Genomic DNA, 11,865 nt, shown 5'->3' on the forward strand with positions numbered 1-11,865 from the left:
TGTGATTAAATTCTGTTTAATTTATTTCATTTATAAGAGAAATATCAGAACACATTTTATTTTACATCTTTGCTTGTAATTTCCAATCAAAATCACTAAGAATATGAACACAATAAGGATTATTATAATTACATTGATTGTGCACACTAGCCAATTTTAAAGCAAAGTAGATAATGTAAGGCCACAAAAAACACTCATAATTTTACCTCATAATTCCTTGCATACAATATTACCATGGAAAAATAACTAAGCCTTGCTACTAACCAGCTTCAATTCCTGAATGTACCAGTTAAACAATTGCAATTTCACATGTTCATGTGGATTTAATTCAGTGAATTTCACTCATCAGCAAAATAAGTAATGTGTTCATAGCAAACATTTAAAATCCAGAAACAATAAATATTACATGACCTGTATACTACTTACACAACAAACTCATTCATTTTCAAAAATATTTACAATTTTTATTTGTGATGGAATAACACTGGAACATTTTCAAATGATGTCAATGTGTACTGCACTGATTGATTGGTTGTTTGAACCGTCATTAATAATTTAAATATTTATTAGAGTACATGGTTTGTTAGGTCAATAGTAAAAGAACCTACACTCTGTTATTTACAAGTGATACTGTATTTGATCTATTAGTAGCACCATGTTTATAGAATAAGCCATACTGTATTTGATCTTTTATTAGAACACGCACTTACATAAAATACAACCAAAACACAAATTTCTGTTTAATAATACAATTTATAATTAAGATACAGATGAGGCATCCATCCAATCATCTTGTGCATCACTACTGCTATCATCACTATCAGATGAACAATCACTAATATTTTGTTCAAAATATTCAGAGAGTTCTATTAACAACGGATCAGTTTCCTCAACTTCTTGAATATGATATACAGGGTACCCTAGAGTAAGGTCATCAAGTACAACATCATTACACTCAATGAATTTACAAAACAATGCAGTAAGGTTTGCAATGGTCTGGCCTATACATTTATATTTGTGGGTGATTAGACCACAGCAACCAAAAGTGTATGTCGACTGATTTGGGAGATCGCTGATTTCAGTAAATTAGTCAAACAAGATTTGACGTTGTGCAATATAAAAATTCAACACAGATCTCATTTCGTTTTGACATAAAACCACTTCTTCTTGTGCGCGCAGCAGTTTGAAATAGCTGGTGATTAAATTATGTTTTGTGCAAACTGGCACATGGCAATATGTTGTTGTCATTGACTGATTACCAAAATACAAACTAGAATCTGAATTCTTAACATCATCAAAGGACAGCTCATGTTCTTCATTCTCTCGGACATCATTATACTTTTTCACCAGTTCGTTTAACTTCTTATTAACATTCTTTATTTGTTTTGACAGTCTAATAGCAATTCCCTGTCCAGCTGTATATATTAAAACACAAAGCAGAAGCAGTTAGTCCTTATAGCAAGCTATATAAATTATCGCATTGTGATATGTTATACCATTTGCTGTAACTAGGGAAATTCAAAGTATGGATATTGGAGAACAGATTTGAATGGTCATGTCCTCACAACCTTTTTGTTTCTGCATTCACTTTAACATTTGAACATATTTTGAAACCAAATACAGACAATAATAAACTGTCAGTTTTCCCCTATTAAAAAGGATGTCAGTGACATATACCCAAGTACACTGTAGATCAGTGGATTGCCTTTTTCTATTCAAGATACATAGGTGACAATTTAATGCAAAGTCGAATCGAATCACTAAACCACTGCATGTGCATATGTGCCACATAAAGTACTAGGCACATGCAAAGAATGAACGGAATCGGTCCAAGGGATTCTGAGATACGACTCTGGACGAACGCACGGACTTCGTTCGAACGGGGACTAAAATACACTCCAAATTACAGCATGTTGTAAATTAAAAAAAAAACTGAAATGTTTGTCCCATTACCATCTCTGGGGAGAATTTTGCCATTCATGACCTAATACTCCCTTTCGGAATACAACTTCTCAACTTTGTGATCTTAGAAAGACGATTTAACAACTCCTGTGTCTTATCAGTAACATTCACTTCAGTCTTGTATATTGACATAGTTTCTAGCTTGCAATCATGATATCCCAATTCCAAACTGGGCTGTTGTTGTAACCCAATAATCATTTGTCTTGAAAAAACCAGTTTAGCTTTGCTGATGACATTAGATACTAGCAGGATCTTTTGAATATTTGGGGCATTACGCAGTTTTCTGAATGAGAGCCGATTTCTATCTGAAGCAATTTTTTCAACTGATATACTGATTATCCTTTGTGCATCAGTTGTATCCATGTTTCTTTTTGAATACTGTAAAGGGATTAAAGGTACATGCTCAGTGAATGGTGGCCCAAAAAACTTGTTTGCTAAAAATATGTTAAAGATTGGGTGGGGTCTCTCTCATGGGTAAACGGGCATTAACAAATGACTTCTCTGACCAATGAAAACTCATATTTGGATCAAATGTAGCTAATTAATTAATTAATGTTTCAAATCGTATGGCACATTGTTCATTCATAAATGCAACTTGAACTGTGACCTCTTGTTATATGATTTGAATACTCAGATCTTTGTTATGATTTTAGCAAATTAAATGTAATATTTTATATCATGGAAATTGAAGTCAGCTTATTGAAACACGACTCGAATGACAGAATCATGTTCGGTTGTATTATCCACAGCCATTTGCCAGTGTACCACACCCACATGCTCAACCATTTTTAGCACTGAAGTAGGGAAATTCATGAATTTTACGGGTTTGCTATTGGATTTTTTTTTCAACACTTCAAGGTAATAAATGCATAGTTGAAATGAACCAATACATTGATTTTAATGACTGTTTCACCTTGAGACAACTTAAATTTTTTTTTGGTTTAGCAATGAAAAATCAGAAAATATATATAATAAATAGTACCTCAATAATTATGGTTCTCAGTCGTCACATGGTTGTACATTATTCCCAGGAATTTTAGTCCAGGTTTGTCCTGTTTTAGCTGATCTTGCTGAATGATAGATATCGGTTTTGACTGTCCAAAACTCAGTATGGGCAAACTAATAGCGAACAACATTCCAAACAATAGGCATTTTCAAACCATTAAAAATATTTTTCTGGATATATCTACTGACATACTGCCATACCATACACATGCAAAATTAACAAATACATGTAGCGAGTGCAAGGTCAGGATGTATTTTAGAAAATTAGAAATATTTCACTCAGTCCATATTCTTTTTCATGGGGAAAACCGGAATAATTATACAAATCTTGAACACATCATGACAAGTCAACGATCAGAAGAAAAAAATATCACACCAATGGACTTTGCAAACCAGACAATCCTACTGTACTTGTGTTTGTGGTAGTACATGTGCAAGTGTATGTGCAATTTCGAATGGAATCAGTTAAAGGAATGATGTGAACAAATATTACCCATTTCAGACTTTCACCAACTTCTCAACTGGAAATTGTATATAAATATATTTATAAGGCATATGCTGTTATAACATTATTATGAAAATAAGCATTATCTTACCTTATGCTCCCATGGTAATTTGACTGGTCCATAATCATATAATATTTCCTCATTGACGTGAATGTCTTTTACAGCAAATAGTGCCAGGTATGGCTGTCCTTTGAATTCAAGTGTTTTCATTCTTGCATTTGGAGATTTTCTTTCATGGTTTACTAGCCGCCCATATTTAGGTCCATTGCCAGGTTCATTAGTAGAATCGATACTGCAACATTGGCAAAATATAGCTTTTGAAAAATATATAGCAAGGTAGATTTTTTTTATGGACTAAGAGTTAAAAGATTATTTTTACTGTCACAATCATTCATTTGATATAGACTTAAGAATGACCAGCAATCCCAAGTTATTGATAATAGTAAATTGCATACAGTCATATATGGTCATCCACTACATTAAAAGAAATAAATGAAGAAATATTCTTTGTGGCTAACATGGCAAAGTTGTTAAAGCTTTACTATTACATAAAATAAGAATTTGATATTTGTTACAAATATTGGTAGATGGGGTTACTGGCCTTATTTGTTCATGTAATTTATTGGTGATAGTAGGTATGAATTAAAAAAACACCACATGTCTTGTGTTTGAGTTTGAATAATTTCTGTGGCTGTGGTACAGGGTCACATAGTAGTCACAACACAGACATGTACACAGTACTATGGGATAGGCTAATATTAAATGCAGTTTAAATGAGTTTCATATGAAAAGATTGTAAAGATGTGGACACTAACCAATATGTCTTACCCTTGAATTTAAAAAAAAGTAACGGAATACACTGCCATCAGAAGACTTCACGAATCTCTCCCTCCGACCCACTAATAAGTTCACCATCGTATTGCAATAAGAAATTTCTTTTATTGAATTGCTTTCCAGCAAAAACACCTCTACCTGGAATAAAATAAACCATAAATGATAAACTAGTCATTACACTTGTGACTTGGATATATTTCGAAATACAAGTTAACATGAAGCAGTGATGAAGCCGTTCAGTTATTTAGGACATTGAGCACCGTGGTAAACGGCAAACAGTCAGATTAAATATATTCTCATCTGAGGGACATCAAAGAATCGTACAACGAACAGCTGAAATACTTGCTGATTATCGCTAAAAACTATAAACAAACGTCTTTTTCAATATACTGAGATCTGAATGCACAAATCTAACGCAGACTGAAGTAAATTTCGATTCCACTGCCATGGTTCGAACGGCACAGGGTCTTCGAAAAACGTGCTGTCAGTCTTTGGTTTAGAATATAATGTGTTGTCAACTGACAGGAAATTGATTGCATATTATTAATCGCGCCGAACTGAGCACAAAAAAATTGTTAATTCTTTACATTATTACCTTCCTGAATAACTCCATTCACAGCATATCAAAAAATCACAGCCGATCAGAACAAAACTGCCATTTTTTATCGGGACCCCCTAAGCTCTTAAGACCAAAGACTCCCTAAGTTTTATTATAGAATTTTGTATTTGGAAACTGGTGTAATATCAGTGTTCTTACGGCTAATCTCATTTTTGTGTCTAAACAATAAATCACAGTTATTTTTGTTTTAGCATGCACTTTCATTGCCGCCAGATATTAATGCGTACTGCCGAAATACAAAAACAAAACAACGAGAACGCGTACAAAATAAAAAAATAATTAGATAAAAAAAATATTGTCACTCAGTTTGAAATTATTTTACAGTAAGTGCACTCTACTATAAAAGTGTTCTGATTAGATTACTAGTATTCGATATGGTAACACCTACGCGCTTGGTCCCAGCATTTAGCACATTGTCGCTGAAGACAGACAACAAATAAAAACAGTAAAGTGAACAGTGGAACGTCATACCTTTCCATAGCACAATCGTCTCATAAAATCCTGGCTGGTCAGTTTGTTTGGCTATATAATATTCTGCCACTTTTATTTGATCTTCTTTAGAAGAGAGCAGTCGATGTGACCGTCGTGTGCTTCGAGTGCCCGCCATGCTTAACTTGTTGGCCTTTTCTCCATGCCCATATTATGCGCACGTCCACGCGAGTAGTAACATTTCTTCGCTTTCACATGCGTTTTCCATTTTACATTGAAAGACAAGTACTGGAACCATGTGTTCCCCAATATTCTCGCTTTCGCGGTCTGAGCACCATTTTACCCGCAAAAAAATAATTCCTCGAAAAACATTAAAGTCCTCGCTTGCGCAATTCTTTGCGTTTAACGTGAGTGCTACGTCTTACAGCCGAATTCATGAAAGTTGGACGCACGACATACTTTTGTAACATGTTTACTAAAAAACGCGTTCAGACAGCGAAGTATGGTAATACAATACCATGATGCCAATGTACTCATTAGAAATACTTCATTCACAAAAAAAGATTTTAGTTTTGACAGGTAAATGAACAAACGTCCAGTCCTTGTGGAAGGCGAAATAAGATATCGCATTTTTAATAACTGACTAAATGGAGTAGCTCCAAATTACTTATGGCCAGAAAATGTCCCTAGGAGGGTCTGACCCAGTTTTCAAGAACGTTTCTTTCCTGTGTATTATCGAAACTAATTTAAAATACATGATTCATACTCATTTTGCTATATGATCTGAGGACTGTTTTGGAAACTGTCTCCGAGGACGTTTTATTTTTTGTGTATTATAAAAACCGTATACAAATATATTGCAAGTGTATGATTCTTACTTATTTTGCTATATGATCTGAGGACTGTTTCTAGAACCTGTCTCCGAGGACGTTTTTTTTCTATGTATTATCAAAACCCTATACAAATTAATTGCAAGTGTATGGTTCATACTTATTTTGCTATATGATCTGAGGACTGTTTCTAGAACCTGTCTCCGAGGACGTTTCTTTTCTGCGTATTATAAAAACCGTATACAAATTAATTGCAAGTGTATGATTCATACTTATTTTGCTATATGATCTGAGGACTGTTTCTAGAACCTGTCTCCGAGGACGTTTCTTTTCTATATGTTATAAAAACCGTCTACAAATTAATTGCAAGTGTATGATTCATACTTATTTTGCTATATGATCTGAGGACTGTTTCTAGAACCTGTCTCAGAGGACGTTTCTTTTCTGTGTATTATAAAAACCGTATACAAATTAATTGCAAGTGTATGATTCATACTTATTTTGCTATATGATCCGAGGACTGTTTCTAGAACCTGTCTCCGAGGACGTTTCTTTTCTATGTATTATAAAAACCGTATACAAATTAATTGCAAGTGTATGATTCATACTTATTTTGCTATATGATCTGAGGACTGTTTCTATAACCTGTCTCCGAGGACGTTTCTTTTCTGTGTATTATAAAAACCGTATACAAATTAATTGCAAGTGTATGATTCATACTTATTTTGCTATATGATCCGAGGACTGTTTCAAGAACCTGTCTCCGAGGACGTTTCTTTTCTATGTATTATAAAAACCGTGTACAAATTCATTGCAAGTGTATGATTCATACTTATTTTGCTATATGATCTGAGGACTGTTTCGAGAACCTGTCTCCGAGGACGTTTCTTTTCTGTGTATTATAAAAACCGTATACAAATTAATTGCAAGTGTATGATTCATACTTATTTTGCTATATGATCCGAGGACTGTTTCTAGAACCTGTCTCCGAGGACGTTTCTTTTCTATGTATTATAAAAACCGTGTACAAATTCATTGCAAGTGTATGATTCATACTTATTTTGCTATATGATCCGAGGACTGTTTCTAGAACCTGTCTCCGAGGACGTTTCTTTTCTATGTATTATAAAAACCGTGTACAAATTCATTGCAAGTGTATGATTCATACTTATTTTGCTATATTATCTGAGGACTGTTCTAGAACCTGTCTCCGAGGACGTTTCTTTTCTATGTATTATAAAAACCATCTACAAATTAATTGCAAGTGTATGATTCATACATATTTTGCTATATGACCTGATTTAGCTTGAGAATTACTTGTCAAGTAACTGAAAAAAACGTACTCAAATAGTATAGATTATCCGTGTTAGATATTTCTAAATGTATGCTCATTAAAACTTGTGCATTGGTACTCTTGTTTATACCTCTGTTTTCATTTTTCCTGATCACATTGAATTTATGTCCCAGTTATTTGGATTAAACATGTTTGTTTACGGGAAACACCGACATAGCGATATTTATAAATACTAATACGATTGTAACCGTGCCTGTTACATCCCATATACTCTGCTTCCCCAAAATTGAATTAACTATCACGTATTAACTGATAGCAAAATACTGATATCCGCCGAAAAAGAATCTTTGACGCATGTGTACGAAGCTTCACCAAATGACAAATCCTACAGACGATGCAAGAGAAAATAAGTTAATGTCTATACTTAATAAAATATATAAGTAAAACAACTTCGCTCATGCAACATACTCCATGCAATTTTAGTCTTTATCGATTTTATGATTTTGGCGTTGTTTGTGGTAGCGGTGGTGGTAGAGACAGCCACATTTATTATTCCTTAAATTGGTCTTGGAAAAGCATATGGCGTTTGACAGTTCGACAAATCATGTACGATAAAAAAAGTAAAAACTGTTTCAACGAGGTTTATGTTTCTTCATGAAATCAATTGCAGTGGATATTTATACGGCATTTACTAAAGTAGGCTTGATAGGCATATAGCACCGTTAACCTTGGTCCTATTTCCGACAGTGTGGGCAGAATTCTTTCATACAAAAACGTTTCTATAAAGTAACTAACACAGCGCATCATAAAGGTCAACACTGTAAAAAAGATTCTTGGCAAGGAAAACCCCGAAATCACTATCAAAATATCAGCGTGATTGTTTATTTTCGTGTGAAATAATGCATGTTCAAGTTGTCAAAAATTTGCAAAATTATTTTTGTTAAATTGTTCAATGGTCATACATTATATTTTCGAGTATTTTTACAGTAAGTTTAAGTTGCTAAGACGTTTATTAATACGACATATTTTGATATTGTCGCACTTGATTCTAAATTTTTTGCAGGGTTGTCTATTATTGAGTGTTTTTAGAATAGATCTGTTTTTATCTAACGTGTACTCCCAGTATGGGCAGACATCGCATTTCGTATTGTTCAAACCAAAATAAATCACAATGTGAATGCGCACATGAGTTATTAGAACAAAACAAAATTCAATATCGGGATTTTGTTCTGTTTATTACAATGTGTTATTTAGCTTCACACATGTCCTACTACCTTGCGTACAGTGATATCCCATTCGGAGTACTAGCATACAATTCATGGGGCTCAACAATTTGAACTTTAAGTATAGGTTATTATTAGCGGACTGTCTGACATGTCAATAGCATTTTTGATTGTCGATGCTTTTTGAGTACACACTGTGGTTATATGTTCTAATACTTTCTAACAAATGTAATGACAGTCGGCAGCAGAGATTATGCCTACTATCAAAATCGAAATATTTGTAGTTTTAAAACGGCATGTTCAACGGGATAAAAAAATGATGAATAAGATAGAGTCGTTACGTGCCCAATTCTAATATTCAAAACAAAGAACAAAAAAGGAAAGAACTCGGCTACACTTCAGTTAAACATTATCAACGACCACGACACTACATCGCCTGCTTCAGCAGTTGAGCGGATGTTCTTAAAATACGGCAAATTTATTACAAAATAACTACTTAAGACAAAACCAATTAATCCTATTCAAATTGCACACGTTGCTTTTTACGTGTCTAAATTATTATAAAACACGCAGTGCATCAGACCACAGTGATCAGACAGACCTTTTTATTCGCGACCATGTACAATAGAGTTATCCATTTAAACAAATATCAGTCACATTATAGCCTGGTGGATTTAAAGGTTATTCGTGCCATGGCGGCTGTGTTGGGAGTTTTGTTACTGTAATTTCAGTTTATTCACCGCTTCGCGCAGTGAGATAACGTGATTGGCTATATTTGAATCTATGAATCTGAATATAGAAAATAAAATATATTGTAATATTGATCGGAATCTGTAGCACACCCACTGAGTGTAACATGTTATATATCAATGCACATTTCAAACATGACATGTAATTTTATCTTTTAATATTTTGTCTATTTTGTAGCAGCTGTCCCTCAGTTTGGGAAAGGTTGCTGGAAAACTAAACTGGGTAGCAAATAGCCGGCATAATTCGTGAGCAGGTGTCGCATGACACCGTGTACCCGCGGCCTAGCCACCCATGGTGGGGAAACATATTATACTTTCATTACAATTCATTTTAATCAATCTCGTCAGCGTTTTGAGTCACCTTTCCCGTAGCAACACGCCTCGTGATTGTCCTTGTAAAATGACTTGTCTTGGACAGCAGACAAATACACAAGTATGTACTTGGTCGTGTTCGCAGCGATTGATCCCTGGCCGATGCACGTGAAGAAACTGTATTCCATTCATGCCAAATATATATATATGTAGTCTTCAGAATAAAGTTCTACAGTCTTGATCTAATTTACGATAAAATACTGGCCAGGCCTGAAACTATGTTACTTGGCGTCAATGAAATTGTATCCCTAAGTTTCAGGGATAGTTCAAGTCTTCCAGCTTGAGGGACTGCTTGGTCCATTTTTGTATATTTAATTTGGATTCATGTACAATCGGCCCGATATCGTTTAAATACATAATTATCAGGCATCGTTACAGTGAATTATCTCAAAATTCAAAATTTATATACACCATGATCAAACATGGTTTCCCTAAATTCGATGGATTTAATGCCATATTTGTATCTCAAAATTCACCACTTCCAGACAAGTGTATCGTATTTTTGAGTGAGTGATATATATATATATAATTTGTCCAAATTTGCACAATATTCGGGTAAACATCCTGTTAAGGATTCTGATATGTATGGTGTCTGTCCTTGTTACTGTGCAGATGTCAGTAACTTATAGATTGATCTTCATGTATCAATGAAGAAATGGCATCAATGACTACAGAAAACGTAAATTAGACTATTTCACAAATGTCAGCCAAAATAGAATTTACAACATTTTGAATGTTGCATCATCACCTGTATTTTGAACCTTTTAACTTCTTACACACATCTTATTTTGTGATCAAAATCTGGTCTCTGTTGTGTATTTCATTCAAACGTAGTACATGTACATGCATTGCACATTATGAGACATAGATGCACTTCATTCTGTTGTTCAGATCGAAGATGGCTGACTGGTGGCTATTCTGTTTTCATGAAAACTGTTTCAGAGCCATATCTCTCACATGCATTAACCAATCTAGTTAAAACTTGTACATCATGTCACACTTGCATATATATTCGCTTGATAGTCAGATTCAAGATGGTGGAATGTTTGTAATTTTAAGCATTTCTGTATTCTTGACCCGGATCTCGATAATAGATGGACAGCCATTGTTCAAACTTGATGCATTCAATGAACAAAATGTTTTTAGTCCTCATCAAGGGATGGGAAATTGTGTTTTTAGTTTCGGCCATGGTTTCGGTCAGCATCATTTCTCGTACATGTGTGGACCAATTTTGCTCAGCACAAGCCATGATGAGATACATACATATATGCACATGAATTTGTTTTTATCATACAGTTGACCTTTGACAAACTGGCAGCTATTTGTGCCCCCTCCCCCAACACCAAACACCATAAATCAACATTTGATCTACATGTGTACTTCTAATCATTTCTCAGGCATGCTTTAAATTGTGGTAAGTTATTGATGCATATCAAAGTATTTTTACAGATATACCTTAAATAGCTTAAATTTAATACAAAAGCATGACATAATAGGTTAAATGTTGCTTTCAATTAGCTTTGGATTTCAATAAAATTTAGCCATTGACTGATGGTAAAAAAAAAATCACAAAACTTGACAGTGTTTCTTAATCCCCTACTCTTTGATTTATTATTTTGTTTTAATGAATGTGGTTCTCGTGCCATATCTCTGACTTGCTTTGACTGATTATGTTCAAATTTTAAATATTCATTATACATCATGTCATAGATAGACAGATATATTGGTTTGACGATCCTATTCAAAGTGGCCAAATGGTGGCTATTTTTGTGCTAAAAAAATCCTCAAATATTAAGCATTTCTTGCATTTATGGATGAATTTTGTTCAAACTTATAACATACATTAGACATTACAGGTTCCTGATGCACGTCATTTTATTTTTCACATTGGAAGACTGACTGGCGGCCATTTTGTTTTAATGAATGGGCTTCTAGAGCCATACCTCTTAAATGCTTTGACTGATTATATTCAAATTTTAAATATTCTTTAAACATCATATTCCTAACATGGTTATATTCCAGCTATATTACTATAAACAAAA

General features: G+C 34.0%; 1 long non-coding RNA gene across 2 annotated transcripts; it reads right to left on the reverse strand.

The window, feature by feature from the left end:
- LOC146750327 (uncharacterized) lies at positions 1-4,970 on the reverse strand. Of its 2 annotated transcripts, none has more exons than XR_014929120.1 (4): positions 4,903-4,970; positions 4,302-4,445; positions 3,564-3,765; positions 1-1,415 (listed from the first exon to the last, which is right to left on the reverse strand). It is a non-coding gene; the product is annotated as an uncharacterized LOC146750327 (long non-coding RNA). The 2 variants fall into 2 exon arrangements; XR_014929119.1 differs by having other exon boundaries at positions 4,289-4,445.
- Between the last annotated feature and the right edge of the window lie 6,895 nt (positions 4,971-11,865).

This window comes from Saccoglossus kowalevskii, chromosome 1, assembly GCF_978046115.1.
Source record: "Saccoglossus kowalevskii chromosome 1, keSacKowa6.1, whole genome shotgun sequence".
NCBI lineage: Eukaryota > Metazoa > Hemichordata > Enteropneusta > Harrimaniidae > Saccoglossus > Saccoglossus kowalevskii.